Below are 22,743 nucleotides of genomic sequence, written 5' to 3'. Positions count from 1 at the left end.
AGGCTCTGTTTCTAAGAAACAATCTAAGACAGTTGATATCAGCAATGGCCCTAGAAAGTGGACCCTTAGGATAATTTATTAAAGCTGCATTACTGACCAGTCCTATTGTAATAGGGATTCTTTTGCTAGTATTACAGAGGCTGGTGATTAGCTCTGGCATACCATGATATCACAATTACTATGGCTTTCCCTTGTGGTTAACTGGGCTAAGGTGCAGGTGGAAGATAAAACCCCAGGATTTGCAGTGGTTACATGCTTATATGGTATTGGACAATGATAACTACAGGCCTGTGGACTGGGCTGGCTTTTGTTAATGATACTGGAATCTTTGAAAGAGAAAATTATAGGCTAAGAGCAGTCAGTTGCCAACTCGAGGCATTCTGTGAAAACCAGAGGGCCTCTGGCTTCATTTATGCAGAGCCTTAACATCTATGGGTACAGGGCACTTTGCAGAAAATCAGACCCAAGATTTAATTTTAAATGTGAAAGAAATATGACAGAGACCAAATATGTTGCCTTGAGAGATCTTGTCTATGTAGTTCAGGATTGCAGTTGGAAAAGAGCAAGATTTTGAGAATTGAGATGGGGACTTTTTTTTGGACAGAACTGAGAATTTTGAACTCCATATTTTCCTGAACAAAAGCGGAGAGAGTTTCTCCCCCTTGACAGAAGAGAGCAGTTTTTCTAGCTTGAAGTACATGTGAAAACCTCATGGAAGCAAATGCATCCCAAATATTGCTTGTGCTCTTCAGTAGCTGCCCAGTCAACAGTTATTTCCAGGCCTCTTACAAAGCAAGTGACTTCAGTACTCTCTCCAGGACAAAGTCATTTAATTGGAATTGTGGGACCTGATTAATATGTACAGGACAGATGTGGGATAATTGTGGTAGTAGACCCTAAAAGTGTCAGAACATCACTGTAAAATATTAAGTTTGGCATTGGTTAACTTCCCTGGGAAACAGACACTGAAATCAAGATTTGCATGCAAGCTTTTATTGAAGAGTGCTCTTGGAAATATCACTGGTTATCTAGTGAGAACAGGATTGGGCAAAGGGAGAAAGTGAAGTACTGTGATGCAGTTGAAGAAGGCGTCTCAGTCAATCCAATAAAGAGTTCTGGACCATCAAAGTTGTCTGAAATTGAATCCAGGGAAAGGGCCTTTGAATTACTTCATAGAACAGTTTTTAAATGGACTGACCTCTAGTGGAAGAAAAACTTGTTGAGGCAGCTGTCTGTGGCCAAAGACACTGCTCAGAAAGAGATTCAGCCATGAGGCATTGACCAGCACTGGTAAGAGCTGGGGAGAATTTATTAAATGTGGGAGAATTTATTGAATTTGAGCCACTCATTCCTAAAATGAGTCAATACAATAAGTAGAGTTAGTCCTCAGATTCTGTTGCGTGATTCTTTGAAGCTTGGGTACAATCCTAGCCTATAGTAAATGAGGTGAGAGTGTTAGTACTTCCTTGCCAAAATATGAAGGGAGAAAGAAATACTCAAGGAAATAGAGATGTTAGGATGGATTTTTACATACAACATGAGAATGTAACGTCAAACTATTTTCCCATAAAATTCTGAGAGGCCATTTCCTTTAGTGGGATGATGCAATGTAGAAACACTGCTAAGACATAAAGGATAAACCAACTTAATGTTTCCTGTCCTCTGTAGGATTGAATGGCAGTGGAAAATGATGCCATGGAAGTGTGCTCTGCAGGGTAAGTAGAAATAATTGGATTCTGGATTGGAAAATTATAGGTGGAAGCACTTAATGTTTATAAGCAAGATAGATTTAAATACTCTAATAGCTAACATGGCTATAGTAGAAATCAGGGTGTCTTGGTATACATATCTGTGATGATGACAAATAGATCATAGTGTCCTAGAGCAAAGATAGATAAGTGACGTAGTGTGTTTCTTGATCTCTATAACTATAACAACAACAAAAAGATCATAGCTTGTGAACTGATAATTGGCATTAGCCATTAAAATGGAAAGCTGTGGTTCTTTCACAAAAATTCCAGACTTAAGTCAGTTCACAGACCAAGAAGCCATTGCCTGAAGGGAAATCCAGGTGCCCTTGAGAATGAACTTTGTCATATTATTGCAAGTAAGTTAAATAAATACTTCTCTGATCTTTTCCAAAAAGGACTTGTGGCCAATAGCAGCAAACTGTATACCTGGAAACAGAAATTAAGGATTGATAAATAAAGATTCTGAACTGAGACTGGTAATGGAGGAACTGAAATACCATGAGTAGAGTCCTTGGGTGCATAATGATAGATAGAGTGTTGGCCCAAGACTGTGTCACAATGCAATGTATCTAACATGTCCATACAACTAAACTGCAGTTATTTCCCTGGTCCCCAGGTGGATAGTCGAATTCTGATATACTTGACACCTAATAGAATCCTCACATAGATCTATGACCTGTGGAGTAAGAACCACTATGGTCAAAACAAACCTGTGCTTACTTCTGCAGCATATCTACTCATATTGGGATCTTATAGAGATTAACACGGCCCCTGCACAAGGATGACATGCAAATTTTTGAAGCCTTTCATATAAAGACAATAAAACCCAAAAAACCCTTCCCCCCTAAAAATAAAACAAAAAACAAACAAAAAGAAAAACTCTAAAAGCTCTCCTCTATCTTAGAGATTATATAAAAGCAATACAAAAAAAAATACAAAAAAAAAACAAAAAAATAAAAAATAAAAAAAAAAAAAGCAATACCATATTGCAGGAATTATGATAAGCATCACCATCAAATACCTAAGGAAAACAGGAGTAATGGCTCCTATGATGTTTCCATTCAATTCATCTACTACGACTGTTAGAAAAAAGTCAATCAAGAAAATTGATCCTGACTGATAGATGGCTATGGAATTGCTACTTTACACTTATGTAAGATACAGATCCAACTGCAACTGCATGCTTCATATGTTATATTTATTGTTGCAATACTACATTCTGCTGGCACTTGGCACACATGAATCTATCTGGCAATTACATTCTTGATTCCAACAGAAAGGAAGACCAAAACTAGTTTGCCATCACATAGTAGGGACGGCACGATAGGGACAGCATTCATCACTTGTTGGGGGGAGGGCTGTTACTTCTCATGCTCATGACATGCTCTTGTTATTCTGCAAACATCATGTTGGGTTATTTTAATTATTATAATTATTTGGGTCCAATTATCATGCTAATTGGACCCAAAATCAGGAAATAAGAAATGTTCTATAAGCCCTAGGAAGATATCAGAATGCCAGAGAGTAAAGAAAAAATCCTGTTGAAGATGCAAGGGCCTGCCATATCAGTAAATATTTTAGAGGGTTCAAGTCAACTTTAACATGTTTTCTAAGATGAATAAAATTTTTTTAAGATGAATAAAAATTTAATGCACCTCACATTTCTAACTTATAGTACTTCGTGGGCCTCTTTGGAATTTTTGAGGCAGCTTATACTTCAAAATACTGTTATGATCCATTTATTGAATGACTCATTAAACAACAGTTTTTAGCAGGACTAACAGCAAGAAAGTCTTCTGCAAAGTCAAGACTGTGGCGCAAACTGCTCTATCACTCAAAGCATGTGACCCAGAAGATCTGATAGTGCTAGAGGTATCTATGGTATTTTTTAAATGCTGTAGTGAATCTCTGGCAAGTCCACGTAAGAAAAATTGATGTGTAGAATCATAGACTGCAGAGCAAAGTCAAGCTTTCTACAGCCAACAAATTAATTTTCATTGAAAAAAATGAATTCTAATATTCCACTAGGTCCTAGTATGGAAAGATCCTGACCATGGGATACCAGATGCCTATGTAACCACACTTTCTCATCCTAACTTGGGTGTTATTAGACCTGTTGAGTCATAAGTTTGGAAGTGTAAAGTAGTAACCCATTGTACAATACAAATGGTATATGAGATTTGATCTGAGCAGATCTAGAAAGTATGAGAAAATCAGATGAACAGGTGGCTAGAACTTCCATATCATTAACCTCAATTGCATTGACATTCTCCTTCAGGGTCATACCTATGGCCTTCTGAGAGTATTTCCTGTCGACAATTGATATAAAAATAAAATGAGGCCTGCTTCACAGATGAACTGGCTTAAAGGAAATATTGCTCCTAAATGAAATTTCATGACTGATTGGAAATATATCTCACCTCTTGGGAATGTATCTCACCTCTTGGGTGAGATTCTACATATATAGAGGTACCGTATTATATTCAGTAACTGGATATTAAGGAAAGCATCAATAGATCTGATAACTTATTAAACAGACACTTGTCATGTGTTATTGGAGATTGTCTCAACCTCACTAACTCTGGAAACTTTGACTCTTTGCTCCAGATTGAACCACTAGTCTGATAATCCATTGTGTGTGGACTCCAGCCATCTTCATCAGGTATAACCCAATAGTGTTTTATCCCATGGATAATCTGAAAACCATTTATCTCCTACTTTGGCGCTCTCCTATTCCCTGAAGAATGATGTGTGGGTCTATTCTGGACCACTACATATGGAACCCAGAAATGCAAATGAAATCACAATCTAGTAGGTGAAATTTGATCATTGATAGATGGGAGCCAGAGGATAAATTCTATTCCAAACCTGAGAATAAACATCCTGAGAGAAGTTTATCTTTTGGATGATAATCTCATGAGTTTGAATTCATGCTTGATACTAAGTGATGGCCAGCTTAATAACACATTCTTTTACTTGCTCTCCCTCTTTTATGTCTCTTTTCCCTCATGTCATTTTTGAGTGAATTAATGGAAGGCACTGAGAACTTTGCTTTAGGTTCTGCTCTGTGGGCTAACAGAGCTACTAAGATAGAGAAGATAGGTGTTGAGACCAGGTGGCCAGACCCCTAATTTGCTCTCAACTACTACTGTCCATGAGCACTTCAAATGTCAATAGCCTCCCCTCCAGTTTGCCCTTGTGTTCTGTGCTTAAATAGTCTAAATAAGTATACCACATTCTATTTTTCCTATGCTTTGTATATTTTTCTCAAGAATCATTATGTCTTTGAGAAATTAGATATTGTAGTCTTTAAAATTAGGCTGTCATCTGCTAATTAAACACTACTCATCAATTATCTGTGGTAATTTTATTATGTACAGTATAGCCCATTAAGAACTAAACTGAAACCACCATATACATTCTACTTAAGATTAATTGCAACTATGGTGCCTCAGCAAGGCATGCTAACTTAGTTCATTGTCAAGTTTAATGATGACACTAAAATATCCCTTAGGGTCACACAGTAAAATATCTCCATTTTTTTTAATAAACAAAGTTGCTAAAGAGGTGAAAATTTCTTAAAAGGAGAAAGAAGAAAAATAATAATATAAAAAGAAATTAATATAACCTTGAGTTAATGATATCAATTACTAAGAGAGGAAAAAGGGGTCTGTCTTAAGACATTTTTAATAAAACATATTACCAAAGAATATTTTTAAAATGAGCATCTGCTATAAAACCAAAATATTTCTCACATTTTTATTTTGTATGTTTGTTTGTACCAAGCTAAGTGCTAAAAATTATTTGTGGTATATTAGAATAAAAATATATGCACCCACATATAAACACACACAAACAAAGATAATAAAAGACAAAAGCCCAACAATTAGTTCTAAGATTCCTAGCAATCAGGACAAAATGGAGTGTGTATCTTGTCTACTGTCAAGGAAGCTAAAGCAAAAGAGAAAATATATGCTTTTTCTTACCCCAGACCATATGCCTAATAAAGGATGTATACAATAATTTTTTTTAAGATTTTATTTATTTATTTGAAAGAGAGAGAGTGAGTACAAGCAGGGAGAAAGTCAAAAGGAGAGGGAGAAGCAGACTCCCTGCTGATTAAGGAGTCCTAGTCAAATAAATCCTGCGGCTGGATCCCAGGACTGTGGGATCATGATCTGAGCCAAAGGCAGCCCCTTAACTAACTGAGCCACCCAGGTGTCCCTATACAATAATTTTTAATGTAAAAGATTTTTTAAAATGCATATGTTGGTGACTATTTTATTGCAAGTAGATGGCTATTTTTTTTAATGAATAGATGGCTGTTTTAAAGAGTAGCCAAAGATATCTTCAAAATCTATCCATTGCTTCCATACATTGGGAAATTTATGTTTGCAGTCAAAATTAGGAATATTCTTTGTGACATCTTTAATTTAAGCTAATTTAAATTATTATTATTCAAAGTGCATCTCGTCATACTGGTAATGACCTCTGATGTTGAATTTCACAGAACAGATATAGAGATCCAGAGAGGACCACGAAAGAGGAAAATGATCTTTCATATAGTTCTTTATTCTTTGACTTCCTATGTCTCTATTATTTTTGTTTATCTTTTTCATTCTTATTGAAGGGGTTGAATATGTATCCCCTTTGAAGGAGCTCTACAGTATAATAAAAATAGCTTATTCTTTATTGTTAAGTATATATGGACTTAAACTTAGCTTCAGACATTTAATAGTTATATGACCTTAGGTATATCATTAACTTTGTCTCTGTGCCTCAACTTCTCCGAATATAAAAATAAAAAAGGACTATGATTTTAATGTAACCATTAAATAGAAACCAAATATAGTGTCTTATTTCTCCTTCCTTGTAATTCCAGGTTTTATAGCAACTAACACAAAGTCACCTGCTCAGAATCAAGGTCACTGCCACCTCCATTAGAATATTTAAACTCGTATTAGGACATACAAGAGATTAACAACTGAATAAAGGAGAAATAAAGTATTTTTTGGATCAGTGAATATAGTTTCAGACATACCACCAGTTATTCTTTTTGAGCTTTAAATATTTCAATAGTGGTAAAAATGACCAGAAATCATTATTCTAGATTACTTCTTTCTGCTTTGATTGATTGCAAGACTTTGATTCATGTATAGAGTGATCCATTGATTTGAATCTTCTTTTATGCGTATATCTGTGAATTTGAACAAGAATTTTGAATACATATTGCATTATGATGAAGTTGAGTATAACCTGAGAATCATACCTAATATCGTGTCCCCATGATTTATAAGCCAGATTTAAGAGGTCTTTGCTTCTTTTCCATACCAACACAGTTTTAAAAAGGACATCTTATGCTTTCCTTCCTGTTAGAATTTGAGCAAAATTTCCTTATTCTTACTGCCTAGCACAACACCATAGGAAAAAGTGCAGAATTAAAATCAGTCAAACTTGCACCCAAACCCTAGTTGGAGCACATACCAACTGTAAGAGCAGAGACAAGTAACTTAACATCTGTAAATCTCAGTTTCTTTATCATTCAACTGAGACTGACAGTATTCATAACACTTAGAGATAAAGCATCTGGCACATAGTAAGCTCTCAACATCGAATAGTAATTATTATTAGGTATTTCTAAGTGGTTAATGAATACATAAATAAATGAGGCAACACCATCAAGCATCTTATTTAGCTCAAGGTCCTTTATTTTCCCCCCACTGTTCACCTCACTGACCAAGCTCCAAAGAAAAAGAAAGTATTGTTAGTAACAGGAATGCAATTTTATGCCACTGATTTCTTCCTAGCTTTGTTATTTTCCCTTAACCTGCAGCATTGATTTGACCTGATACCAACCTACTAACCTACAATATTCTCCCTCTCTCTGTCTCTGTCTTTCTCTCTCTGCTTGAATTTTAAACCTTAGAAATAATAATGAAAGAGGGAAGCAATGTAGTGGAGATAACTGAGTAAAGAGCTAATACAACAAATATACCTCAAGAAGCCTAGCTCATCTGCAGGTACAGGTATCTATTAACTAGGACACATTTTTTTTTTTAAAGATTTATTTATTCATGATCGACAGACAGAAAGAGAGAGAGAGAGACAGGCTCCATGCCGGGAGCTCGACGTGGGACTCGAGGTGGGACTCGAGGTGGGAGTCCAGGATCGTGCCCTGGGCCAAAGGCAGGCGCTAAACCGCTGAGCCACCCAGGGTTCCCTAACTAGGACACATATAATCTTGTCTTTCACACTTTAAATATTATTAGTTTCTGTCTACTTTGTCTTCAGTAATTTCTATGGGAAAAATATTCGTATTCTAACTGGTATCACAGGATGTGAGAACAACGTGCAAATTAGGTCAAACAGCTAAGGTGCTGTTATTTTACCAGACTTCATTATTTTATTGTGTTTTTAAAATCTGAGACATAATTATGGGATGCTTGATTTAATTGCTTTTAGATTAGGGAAAACACAAAAAAGCTTGATTTATTTTTTTTTTACCGATCTTACCATAGGCAATTTTTATACTGTTTAGAAACATGACCAAACAATAACCATTTTAGACCTACATGCTTAAAAAAAACACCAGTGAATTCTTTTCAACAGTTAGATGTTCCTCTCCTTATTTGTCTCAGCCTTGTTTCCACTACCATTCTGGACATTAATAAACACTATATTATTATCTTGCTTCACAGTATTTTGCTAATTTTCCAAAACTGCTTTTTTTTAAATTAATGCACAAAGATGAAAATCATTACACTTTTTTTTAAATTTTTTTATTTATTTATGATAGTTACAGAGAGAGAGAGAGAGAGGCAGAGACACAGGCAGAGGGAGAAGCAGGCTCCATGCACCGGGAGCCCGATGTGGGATTCGATCCCGGGTCTCCAGGATCGCGCCCTGGGCCAAAGGCAGGCGCCAAACCGCTGCGCCACCCAGGGATCCCTCATTATACTTTTTTAAGTTGATATTTTTCTTTACCAAATTTACTTAATTTATAGTGTTAGGATGCATGATACCAAAAAAAGGGAGAATTTACCCAAATTATAAAGTTATTTTCAGTTCCTCATGTTATTTGACACCTATTTATCCAGGGTTAACTGGGAGTATGACATAAGTATGATCAAATTAATCATTTGGAGATTGAAATCTCATTACCGTGTCAATTTTAGGTTCAGAAACTAATATCTGAGGGACTTGGATTTGGTTGAATAGTCACTAATTGAAATTGCTTGCCAGAGAAAGTGATAACTTTATGAAAAAAATAAGTATGTGTTTTATGTTCTTATAGCTTTGTTTTCAACATCAAGCTGCAACATCCATCCTTAATATCCATTCGTTCTATCCTAATAATCTTGAATTCATCTCATAAGTCCTCCTATATCTACGTTTTTCAAGTATAAGGATTCAGGTAGACTTGTCTGACATGTAAATCATCTGTGAGAGAGTAGCAAGAATTATTTAAATGCTATATATCATGTTTCGTATATACTGTCTGATATCTAAAATAAAAGTCTAATTCAATATTTTAAATTTAAATTTTTGAACATAAGATGAAGAAAATGTAGGCATGAGTATTTTAGAACTTTTAAAATTACACATTTTCAAGGTTATATTTATTTTGTTTAATGTAATAAAGAGATGAGAGGTGGACCTTTTTTCTTTTTTAAACACTGGACAATACAATTAAAACATGACATCCAATGTTAGCCACTCTGTTTTCTGAATACTTCCTTGCATTCCCCTCTAAACATCTTGGGCATTTAATTTTCAATTCATCTGCATGTACTGCCCACATAGAGTGGTGGTAGTCCTTTATGATCATTCAGAAATTTCAAAAAAATAAAAAAAGAAGAAGAAGAAGAAGAAGAAGAAGAAGAAGAAGAAGAAGAAGAAGAAGAAGAAGAAGAAAAAGAAAAAGAAAAGAAGAAAGAAGAAGAAAGAAGAAGAAGAAAGAAGAAGAAGAAAGAAGAAGAAAGAAAGAAAGAAAGAAGAAAGAAAGAAGAAAGAAGAAAGAAGAAAGAAAGAAAGAAAGAAGAAGAAAGAAAGAAAGAAGAGAAAGAAAGAAAGAAAGAAAGAAAGAAGAGAAAAAGAGAAAGAAAGAAAGCTTTAAATCACTCTAGTAAGAAAAACTCAGAATTTGTGATGCTGAACTTCTACTAACGCTGCCGTCCTTGTTACATATTCTAGCCGGGATATAGGAATTTTTGGATTAGATGCTTCTGAATTCCACAACTATGTTGGGACTAATGTATAATTAAGGTGGCCAACATTTCAGACTCTGAAGGATAGGGTAGCATCTGAACATTTCCTTCTCCCTTCCTTAACTTCATTGAAAATCAGTCTCCTGAATTGTGCCAATGAGGGTTTTGATATCCACATTTACATTGTAAGCAGACATTCCATTAAACATGTGTGTTAGGATAGGCTAGGTTATGTAACAGTAAAATTTAATCCTGGTATGTCAGTAATTTGTAACAATAAGATGTTTTTTTCCCCTTCATGCTATTTGTCTATTGTCAACTGGCTGTGGGCTCCATTCTTACAAGTTTATGAAATGACAATAGAGATTTCACCATTGCACCATTGCTAGTAGCTTTATTGAAAGTTGAGAGAATCAAAGAAGCAAGTCAATGGTTTCTCCATCAACTCAAATATTGCTGGTAGCTGTGGCAGGGGGAAAGAATGAAGGGCAATTAAAAAATTTGACTTCTAAAGACTTTCTTTCACCTTATTTTGGAAATAGTGATCATATAGTAGCATGCCTAACTACAAAAGATGGGGAAAATGCATCCCTGACATGTGATGAGATGGAGATTTGTAAATATTTAGTGAAAAGCACTAGGGGTCACATGTAAAATGTATAGTTTATTGACTGATAACCCATAGTAAGCACAAATTATTTCAACTATTAATAAAAGGCTTCCATTCATTCATTAAACTAAATTTCATTGAAAATGTACTCATCACAAGTCCTGAGTTAGGCATTAGGACTGTTTGAATGCATAAAACAAAATTTCAGAACTTCAGGACCTTGTACAGTTGTGTGGCGGGAAGGGTGCTATTCAATTTTTCCTCCCTTTACAAATTATTTCTCTGCACTGTTTTTCTCATTCTCTGTGATCCATTTACACCTTCTCAAGTAAAGGCAATACCTGAGTCTCTTTTTGCGAACACTGGTCATTTTTCTTATCCTTCTCCTTGTTAATTTCCAAATCAAAGTCCCATCTCAGCTATTAATCTGTTTCTTGTCCCCCTCTGTTTCATTTATTTTTAGTTCTTCTTGAGTCACCTTAGGGACTTGTCACTAAACAACTTCTTTATCAAACGTAGTGCCATTCCCACCCCCACCAAATATCTCACTGTACCATACAACATTTCTACAATCACCAATAGTACCGCTCTTTAGCCTCTTTTTCTTTCTCTTTCCAATCTTTTTGGATTCACTTAACTTAGTTTCAAGCTTACTTTACTTTTTGAAAATCATTTTAGAAAATAAATAAATAAATAAAAATAAAAATCATTTTAGTGTTTTCCTTTTATTAAAATTCTATTGTTTCCAAACATTTTACTGAAACTGTCATCCAGTATCCAATCCTGAATCAACCTCATTTATCAGTTCTGTACTCCAGTTCCTGGACCAAAGAGCAGCTTTAGAGGAAATCACAAAATGAACAAATATGACCTACTTGAAATATATGCTCTTTGGTCAGTCTGGCCTAGAGCCTTGTTGAGAATATCTAATCTAAACCATTTTATAAAGAAAATTAATGCACTGTCATGAATTCACTTTTCCCTTCTTTCTCTATGTCATTGTATGTCATTTCTCTTCTCCCTTCCCTTTATATGATTCTATAAATCTTTCCTAATATATTAAACTTACACATTTTCTGTCTGTAAATGTGACTTCATTGTCTCCTCTTGCCTATCACTTATTCTACTCCTTTTATCTTTAAGTCAGCCATTCTTAGAGTCATAGATTTTTTATATCTAAATATAACTTAAAGATTATATTGGAAATCTAGTTCAAATTTGAATTTGCATATATCTGTCAATATAACCTCCCCCAACTTCTCACTAAAATACTCGGCTCAGAAGGAAATGAAACTTCACATCATTGACAAACACTATGTCTGGCACATAAGCCAGTACCAAAATCTGAAATGCAGATAGAAACTAAATGGGAAAAATTGGCAAGAGGAAAAACAAAGTCAAGAACAAGAAATCATCTTCAAAATAACAATCCTACTAGATTTTAGCTTACAGTACATTCTAACCTCATCTCATTAAATAGAAACTACCTTAAAAAATCATAATTTATGACTTTACATCAATCTGAATCCTATACCAATAAAAGTTTTGTCATTGTTTTAAGTATTAAGTGAAGAAAAGTTATCAAATTTATTGATATCTTGAGTTATAATGATATACACAATAACCTTAATAATATTGGCAATGAATACAAAATGTATAATCTCCAAATCTGTACTTTAAATGGCTATGGAAGTGAAAGTGAAATAAGATTAATTTTCCTTTCCCAGGCAACTAAGATTCCTTTCACAATTTAATTGATGTGCATATACCTTGATGACTAATCACAGAGTTTTTGAATGTGATTTCTCTGTTGTATTATTGTTATGTCTCTCTTATTTTCTAGGTGCAAACACATACTCTTTCAAAAATATAAGTAAATTATTTTAAGTAGCACAGATTTTCAGAGGATAAAGTTTTATCACATAGTGAACATTTTCCATCATTTCTTTTCCAAATGAGATATTTGTTTTGCCATTTTATTCCTAATATATCTTAAAACTGATAAACTATTCTTTTCTGGGGGCAATTTTTTTCTCTAAAACAATAATCTTCAAGAGCTATGAAAAAATGAGACCCAGAGAACCTCCTATTTTGAAGTTGCAAGAAGTTAATAAATAAAAAGTATTTCAACTTTGTTTACACAGCAGATCTTGTAAGTCCTTAGAGTTTAATGTAGATGATGAAACATTTTCTTCCTTGCTGCTGACAGTTCTATGTCTTTTCCAAGTAGAGCCAACAACCCAGTGTGACATATTTTCATCTTCAAGTCACAACACTTATCAGAAACAAGCAACAAGCCTCTCAAATTACATTTACACCGAAGGTGGCAAGACAAGTATAATATAACTATCAAAAGGAGGGTTTACTAAAGTGCTCCAGCTATTGCCAACAAAGCCCAGGTATAATTTGTCTTGACTTGATTTAGACAGCTAAAGCAGTCCTAAAAACAGCAATAGTCAGTTACCCACAGCTTTAAATACAGACATCATCAGACAAGTGATTCTGAGGGGCAAAGTCTGTTTTGCAATGCAATGTTTGAAAATATGATTTTAAAAACACTCTATTCAATAGAGGAGTCATGTTTTTAATACTTTTGACTGTTGTTGATCTGGTTCAATTACAGAAATTCAATACCTTTTCATGACTGTAAAATTAGTAGTATCTCTTAAAATTATATCAGATTAAACCCTATAAATTTGTTGACATTTGGCTTTCTCTTCTTTTTTTACTTACATAAAGGGTAATTTATGTGGTTCAACTAAAGAATCCATTTAATAACAAATTCTAGGGCAACTCTAAAGTTTCTCAAAAAGCAAACTTAACCCAGAAAGCTTTATGACTGGCTTAGAATCATACACTAGTAAGGAGTTAAATGATTAGAATGATTCTCACCATCTTCTACAAAGTCATTAAGCTTAAGCTTAATATTAACTAATTTTTAAGTAAGCTTAATGAGCTTAATATTAAGCTTAATATTTTTTCACATTTTTTTTATTAGTTTATGTGTCCCATGGTGTTTCCTCCCTCTAGACCTCAGCATTTGCTCTTCTATCTGCATGGAATGCTTCCTTTCTCCCACATTTACTAACTCATTCTCATCTTTCAGTTCTCAGATTACAAAGCCCTACAAGAGAGAAGCCCTTTCCAGACACCACCAAAACTATGTTACCTCCTCCTTGCTAACCCTCCACTCTCTACCCTCTTTCATGTAACTTTCACTTATGAAAGTTATGCAATGAACTGTAATACTTGGCAGGTTGCCTTTCTTTCATTCTAGATATATGAGAGCTCTATACCAGGAATCATGGTCACTGGGTTCCACGGTTAAAGATGTTCAGGTATTTGCTATAATTGTGTATCACAAAATCATTTTTAGCATTCTGAAGAATTAAAGTTTTAATCCCTAAACCAATAAATCAGAATACTGCTAAATCATTTGCATTATATTGGTGTATTAAATTGTTCATACAATTGGTGTATTGAATTTTAGTAGTAAAAGAATATGGGATTTTGTTACTAACTAGTCATCAGCAAGGAACTCTTTGGTATTAACTACCTAGACATTGTGACAAATATTGAAATTTACCTTGATGTTTAAAACAGGAAGGTTAAAAAACTATTTTTTCCTCATACTCAATAACTTACAACACACATAGATTTTGGGATGATTTAGGTTCTTCCTTGAAATCCCATAAAAAAAAGAAAAGAAAAGAAAAGAAAAGAAAAGAAAAGAGAAAAGAAAAGAAAAGAAAAGAAAAGAAAAGAAAAGAAAAGAAAAGAAAAGAAAGAAAAAAGAAAAGAAAAGAAAAGAAGAAAAGAAAAGAAAAGAAAAGAAAGAAAAGAAAGAAAGAAAAAAGAAAAGAAAAGAAAAGAAAAGAAAAAGAAAAGAAAGAAAGAAAAGAAAGAAAAGAAAAGAAAAGAAAAGAAAAGAAAAGAAAAGAAAAGAAAGAAAAGAAAAGAAAAGAAAAAGAAAAAAAAAGAAAGAAAGGAATCCTCTGTGAATGTGTTGTAACTTTTCCCAGAGAAGGAAATATAGGCTGGTCTGTGTGCAATGGTGTTTACAATTAATTGATCACAGCCAGTTACAGATTTCTTGGGACTCCTGGGTGGCTCAGTGGTTGAGCGCCTGCCTTTGGCTCAGGGTGTGATTCCAGATTCCCAGTTTCGAGTCCCTCATCAGGTTCCTTGCATGGAGCTTGCTTCTCCTCCCTCTGACTGTGTCTCTGCCTCTCTCTCTCTCTCTGTGTGTCTATCATGAATAAATAAATAAAATCTTTAAAAAAAGAGAAGGAAATATAAACCTACTTATTTCACAAAAATCATATAATATGAATTTGCATTGCATTGTTTTGCCTTCTTTAATGTTATAGCATCAATGTCTTCACTAATTTTTAAGTAAGCTTTTATTACAGTGGATAGCTTAATTACTAACATACAATAAACCATCCAGTAGAGAAGCTAATTACTTGATTGTCAAATGAAATAACAATTTCCCCTACAGTGAAAGCTCCACCACTGTAATTAGGTTATGTCATACTTTACCCTGAAGGTAATATTAAAAACACAAGATGAGCCAATGCTATCTTCCATATTTTTCTATTTATAGAATGAAGCTAAATTGCTACCTTCATCTAGGACATCAATAACAGAACACCAAGGGCCCTTCTGATGCTCAATTACATTTGTTTTGTGGATATTAATGTAAATATAGATCTCAGGAGAGAATGGTTTGCTGACTAATCATTTATCATGAAACAGATTGATGAAAATTTTTAGGAACTATGTGGATAACAAATAGAAAATAAAGCAGCTGCAGAATTTTAACAAGTGACTAGGTATTTTTAAAATATATATCTTTGTAATGTTTTGCATATGTGAACTTCAAACAAAAACCATAAAATATTGACTGAAATTCTAATAAAAATAAAATTGCAGAAAGTAATATATGCTGATAAGTTAATTGAATTTATTATCTGTTTATTATACTCCCCAAATTGGTTATTTTTATTTTTTTTTCAAATTGGTTATTTTTAAAAACTGAACAGTCTTAACAAAAAAATAATATTATATATCTCTATATATGTGGATATAATTAGAAAAGGAAAAAAAAACAGCTCTTGTCCAATCTAGGTAAATTTTAAGTCATGATTAAAGGAACAAATGGTTAAAGTAACTCTCTTGGATGATGGCCTTTCTGATTCTAAAATAGGTCAACTGTCAAGAAGAAGATGGATGGTTTCCTAGTCATCATTATACCATGTCCACCACAAGAATCAGATGTTTAATGCAATGGAACTGTTACCTAATGGTATTTTGGCTTATGATAGATTTCTAAAAGGAGATTGAACATGTGAAGGAAAGCGATCTTTTTTTATTCCATATTACAGGGGAAAATGTGTTTCTCTGTTCATGAAGTTTAGTTTGATCATTAAGGAGAAAAAAAAACAAATAAAATCCCAAGCACTTTCTGAATGACCTAAAAAAAATTGACACCCATAAAAGTATTATAAACTCCTTTACATATAAAAGCAAAAAGTTGCACATGTACCTATGAACATACCCACACACACATCCAAGGTGTGACTATAAATGAACAAGTTCAGATTTTTTGCACAGATGGAGATTTTCTATGCTGTATAGTTGCATATATGTGTTGTGTATATATTTGTGTATTTGTATATATTTGAAAAGTCTAATCCAAACTTCTAGGTAAACCTTCTGACTGGACATATTTGACTAATTTTCTCTTATCTGATTATTTCAACCAATATAGCCCTCAGCTATATTTTCTTTCTTCTCTACATAATGGTTACTTTTTAAATTTTTCTCTTTATACTTTACATAAGAATTTTTACATTTAACTTAAATTTTTTTCATTAACAAACATATTTCTTTATAGGGAAGGTTTCATAATTTATAATTTTAATATTTTTAATTCAATTTTTAACTTAAGTTCTAGTTAGTTAACATATATGGTAAAATTGGTTTCAAGTGTGGAATTTAGTGACTCATTACTTACATTAATATAGACAAAGGTATGTCTTTATTTTTGTAAGTCTTTCTTGGAGCCTTTATGAATAATTTTAATCTGAAGAAACATGCTTCCTTTATTTTTGGATTAATCATTGGGCAAAATGTATATTCTATGATTCCATAATCTCTCAGTTCAAATTATTTGCTGGATACTAGAATAAAAGTGTAATTTTACAATGAAAGGGTAAGACCATAACCCTCTATCCAACAATCAGTAATATAACCACTAATAAAGAGAAAGCCAGATATCACGTGCCTCTTAACCCATGTTGTTTCTCCTCTTTACAGAATCCTAATTTTATACTCATTTTCTTATTAAAACGAGAGATGCTTTTCTGAAATAACTAATTCCTAAAGCCATACAACCATATGTAAAAATGCAGAAAAAAATTGGAGTTAAAAAAGAAAATAACTTAGTACCTTACTACTTTCCAAAAAACGCTACATCAAGTCATAAGCTTTTAAAATTGTGTTCACATCACAAACTGCTCACCACTCTCTTCTTATTTTCTCTACTAATTCAGATCATCAGCACAAAAAGCTAACTTGGGAGAATTTTACCCCTAGTGATACCCAAAATATACAGTATGGTTAAAAGCAATGTGCTTTTTATGCTAATGAAGTGTCAAGAAATATGGTTGGCTGCAAGATACACTTCAGTCTTGCTGCCCCTAAAGATCTTCAATATGTAAATTTCTGGAAACAAAATAGTATCACCTATATTAATATTAATTCAGTCCCTCTGAAAGGCCATTTTTTATCTTATAGCACTTGCATAACTCTTTGACTTATTACTTTCTTATTTATGAAGCATACTCAATGCATATTGGTTAATTTCCAGGAACTTCTGAAATCTTAAAACACTTTCCCTGACCTCTTATATTCAGTCACAATTCATACCTTAGTTACATGGTAAAAGGTTACATATCCCTTTAGAAATCTGTACCTTTTTTTTCATAAAACATGCTAACTATTAAATATTTAACTTCTCTTAAAAGCCTGCTTCTCCCTCTGCTTATGTCTCTGCCTCTCTCATAAATAAATAAATAAATAAATAAATAAATAAATAAATAAACAAATAAATAAACAAATAAACATAGATCTTTTAAAAAAAAGAAAAATTAGGATCCTCCTATCAATGCCTGCCATTATTGAAAACTCACCAAATGCAAAACATTATGCTAATTTGTCATCCAAATCTGTATATTTCTAATGACAAAAAGAGCATTATGAATAATCACACTAGGAAAACAGGCTTTATCTGAGATTAACCTGGGCAAACCAGGGCATACCTTGATCTGTATATGTGTGTAAATATTTGTAAGAGGAAGGAGTAAAAGACGTAAGGAAATGCAGGAGGGTATGAATTACCATAGTTATATAGAATCAGAAACAATAGTGGAAAGAAAATTATAAGCTTTCATTGGTTAGATAAATTCACTGCTTTTGAAATTTGAAGTAACATTCAAAAATTAAAAAGGAGCAATGATCTTAAAATGTTTTCCAACAATCTTGAGATGTAAATAGTAAATGTTTCACTTCTCAGATGAGAAAATTGAAGTAAAAATGTTAAAATAAACTGCCCAAAGACACTCTGTGAGTAAGATACAAAGCTGGAACCAAATTATCTGCACCACACTGTCTCCCGATTGTATTTCCTAAGGAAAGATTTCTTGGTTGAGCATCATGGGAATTCATACTCCTCCATTATAGTTAGGGGTCTCTTGACAATTTCAATTATCAGAATTGTGCCCTTAGGGAATTCATAAATTAAGTAAGAAGAGTATCCTATACGTCCATTACTAGAACAATCCTTTCTGGCATCAATCTCATAAATATCATGCAATTGCTCTTTCCAGTTGGAGTACAACAATATCTAGTATATGAAAATGATAAATATTTTACCAAGGTCAAATCCAAAGTTTTCACTGAAGTTCATAGAAATATGACGTTAATGTATATTCAAATAAACACCAAATGAGAAATGTCTTTAAACTACAAACTATTCCTAAGCTATGAATCATATCATCTTTATGATCAAGAGATGATCGAGACCATGTAAAAATAGTAGTGTATCACATAGTAAATGATGAATCAGAGTTTTCTCTCTTTCTTATTTCATTTTTGGACATTACATATGAATCTAGAAGAAAATTTAAAAGTAGCAATTATCACAATATCTTATAATATAGATATTTAATAAATTGGTCAATCTGGCATCAGGTTTTTAAGCATGTTTGACCATGTTGAGCAACACAAGCGCAATCCAGTGGCTTATAGTTATTAGGTTTCACCAGTCATTTAAAATGTCACTATTGTTGGGGCTTAGTCAGTTGAGTATCTGACTCAGTTTTGGCTCAGGTCATGATCTCAGGGCTGTGAGATCGAGCAGCACTTCAGGCTCCCCACTCAGTGAAGCAGAGAATCTGCTTCAGATTCTCTCTCCCTTTCCCTCTGCCCTGACCCCTTCTCCCACGCTCTTTCTCTCTCTCCCTCTAAAATAAGTAAATAAATCTTTAAAAAAAATTTTAAAAAATATCACCATTGTTTTTAAAGTTGTTCCTGAAATAATTTCTGGAAATACCACATATTGGCCAAGTACAGTGTGTCACATGTTCTAAATATGGAGAAATATTTTACTGGCTAGATATGTAAAATAATAAACTGAAAACAAAATACTAGGCAATCATTTGTTCATTCATCCAGTCATCAAATATCTTTTTAGTTCCTATTATGTTCTAGGCATTTTATTATGGTACTAGGATACAGTGGGGAATAAAATATGCATATTTTTCTTTATAGGGCTTAAACTTTCTTGAGAAGTTAAATATTTATTTATTTATTTAAAAATATTTTATTTATTTATTCATGAGAGACACACAACGAGAAGAAGAGACACAAGCAGAGGGAGTAGCAGGATCCTTGTGGGGAGTGTGATGCAGGACTTCATCCTAGGACCCTGGGATCACAACCTGAGCCAAAGGCAGATGCTCAGCCATGAGCCATGCAAGTGCCCCAAGGATTCTAATTTCTTAAGCATTTACCAAATATTTAACAAAACAGCTAGAGAGGAGGGGCAACTTGGTGTTACAGTCTCTGACCTTGGTGTCAGACTATTGGTTTTGCCTCAGGTCATGGTCTGGGGTTGGAAAATGAAGCTCCACTTGGGGTAGAGTTTACTTGAGATTCTCTCTCTTTCCTTCTGTGCCTCCCTCCCACTCTCAAGTGCACTCTTCTCTCTCTCTCTCAAATAAAATAAATAAATAAAATATTTTAAAAAATAATGTAGCTACAGGGGGAGTAGTTCAGTAATAGCAAGGCTAACAGCTGAATGAGTGAGATGTTTGTTATTAAAGCATTAATAGAGTTTAATGGGTGAATTTTTATACTGATTATTCAAAGATGAAAAATTAAACTCTACTGTCTTTCACTTATACTGAATATTCCTGGAGGTGTTTATTTTATAATCTTAAATTGGGGATAGAGAAAAACCCATGTAATACTGAAGATAACATTTTCAAAAAAGTTAAATATTTTATTTAATGTCACACAGATAATTTGTGTCATTTTCTGGCTCAGGTCTCTCACTGAAAATGTATATACACAAATGTTAGAAATATAAGTAGAGACTCCTCAATTTGTTAGACTATTTTATAACACAATGTGACTAATGTAATCAGTCTCATCTGCTGGTATGACTGATGCTTTTTTGTCTTTTTTAAATATATATATATACAAAAGATAGGCATTTTCACCTGGGCAGACAGGTCTATAAACATGGGAGAGAAGCATCCACCTGCCTACCCAAGCAGACAGCAGAATGAGCCCCTTCATTTAGAAACTTTTCAATTTTGGTCAAATATAGCAGTCCAGGTTTTAGTGCATGTTTATAGGCTATTAATTTCCTCCATCGCCTTCCATTTTCTATCTCCCCAATAATCACTGAAGAATTTTAAGGAAAGTCAAAGAGACAGAAGTTTTACGAAGTAAATTGATAAAGTGATTTAATAACACAATTATTTTTCCACCTGCTTGTATTTTAAATTTTCTTAGTCAATTTAGATTCCAACTACCATATTTTATACATACTAAAGGTAATGAAAAAAGGTAAAAAGGTATTCCAAGGGCAAATGTGCTTCATTAATGTGTATAAGAGCAACATTTTCATAAAAATCAGAAGGAGAGATATAATCAAGGGCTTACTGGTGAAGAGTTCATTTTGTTTTGAAATAGGGCATATTTCTTCAGTAATTCTGCAAGTTTACTGTCACTGTATTTAAGCAGATGAGCCATGCTATTGAAGAATAAATAGCAGATATATTTGAAGTTCATATAAGAGGAAAATGAAGTATGCAATCCTTGATGAAATAAAATGAAAGAAAATGGGGAGAGCAAGTATCAATATTTCAAAGATTGAGAAATAAAGCAACAGAGATCCTCATGAGGAATTTTTCAACAGGTTCGAAAGTTCAGGTAAGATAAGCTTCTCCATATTTAGATGCTCTTTGGAACTATATTCTAATTTTTGAAGGAGATACTTTTCATCTTTTTTTTGCAAGCAAATGAACTGAACTCTTTTTATGAAAGCACTTGATGTTTTTTGACTGATTATTCTTGAAAATTAGCTGCACAGTTCAATAACTCTTAAAAAGCTCAACAGTATTAAATAGATATATATTTATTAATTAAATATATATAGATTTACTAATGTGCTTTGGATTTTGACACTTGTGTTCTAGGCAATGTAAAAATACTAATTACGTTGATAAAAAATGATAATACTAGTCAAAAATAATGAGTGTAAGCAGAAGTGTATTTTCTTTTTACACTTTTCTCCTTGGGTAAAATTTTCCAAATACACCTAAGGACAATTATTGTTTCAGGGTTTGTTTGTTTTGGTTCTTTGGAGTGGTAACCACAAAAACTATAATAGCATTTGTTGATGTTTATTGAATACTTACTATAGGCCAGGCATGTGTTAAGAGCATAACATACACTGTCTCATTTAAACCTCTAAAAGCCCTATCAAAGATGAACAATCATTTCCATTTTAGAGGCAAGGAATCTGAACTTGGATCCCAGGTAGTATAGATTAACAGCTGGGTCTAGAGTCAGATAATCTAAATGGATCCCATTTTGTAATTACATGATGTAATATATTTGATGTGATCTTTTTTGTCCTACAGAAGAATCAATGTGCACACATACCAAGTAGTCGGCCAGCTCCATTATCACCACATCACATGTTCTTCCCAATTCTACAAACAGTCTGGCGAAATTTTTGGTGTTACTTTTAGCTGCGTAGTGAAATGTATCTGAATGTTTACCAAAGTCAGTAAATAGCAAGAGGACTCACAATGTTTTAATATAATAACTGCTTATTTCAGTACTTGTCTTTTCAATATTTTTTTAAATTTGTATTTATTTATGATAGTCACAGAGAGAGAGAGAGAGAGAGAGAGAGAGAGAGGCAGAGACACAGGCAGAGGGAGAAGTAGGCTCCATGCAGGGAGCCTGATATGGAACTCGATGCCGGGTCTCCAGGATCAGGCCCTGGGCTGAAGGCGGTGCTAAACCGCTGACGACTCGGGCTGCCCTCAACATTTAAATATATGTTTATCCTTATATATTTTATGTGTATATACATACAAATATGTAAAAATTAATGCCTGTCAGTTTCTCTCTACTCAAAGTTTTTGGTACAAGAAGAAGGAAATGGTTGAAATGGAATTGGTTCAATCCCAGGAGTCTCCTCCTCTCTTCAATCACTGGGTTCACCAAGGTATGTAATGCCAATAACCTTCAATTCATTACATTGGAATGTGTGGTGGCTATCTGGCTTTGTCCCAGTCCATATGTCACCATCCTAACTCACTTCATGATGTCACTGCATCTTTCCTATTTTACTCCACATCACTTCTTGGACAAGGGTCTGAATTATTTGTCACCTTTAACTATTTTAAAGAACATTTATTCAGTCATTACTATGTATGATATGTTTGTAAGGTACAGTATTATAGAAAAAAAGGTAACCGCACATTTCTATTGTATATTTACATTTTCTCTAATAGCAATCTAGAGATCAAACAATATCAAATTAGTTCAAATATATTCAGTAGCTATATATTGCATATATGAGTAA

At 33.5% G+C, this 22,743-nt stretch overlaps 1 non-coding gene across 1 annotated transcript; it reads left to right on the top strand.

Annotated features, from left to right (window-relative positions):
• Window positions 1-2,463: 2,463 nt before the first annotated feature.
• LOC112650597 (U6 spliceosomal RNA) lies at window positions 2,464-2,567 on the top strand. The gene has a single exon (XR_003130305.1). It is a non-coding gene; the product is annotated as a U6 spliceosomal RNA (small nuclear RNA).
• Window positions 2,568-22,743: the final 20,176 nt, after the last annotated feature.

This window comes from Canis lupus, chromosome 11 (assembly GCF_003254725.2).
Source record: "Canis lupus dingo isolate Sandy chromosome 11, ASM325472v2, whole genome shotgun sequence".
Taxonomy (NCBI): Eukaryota; Metazoa; Chordata; class Mammalia; order Carnivora; family Canidae; genus Canis; species Canis lupus.
The sequence above is the reverse complement of the archived record's forward strand: the minus strand, read 5'-3'. Positions and strand labels throughout refer to the sequence as shown.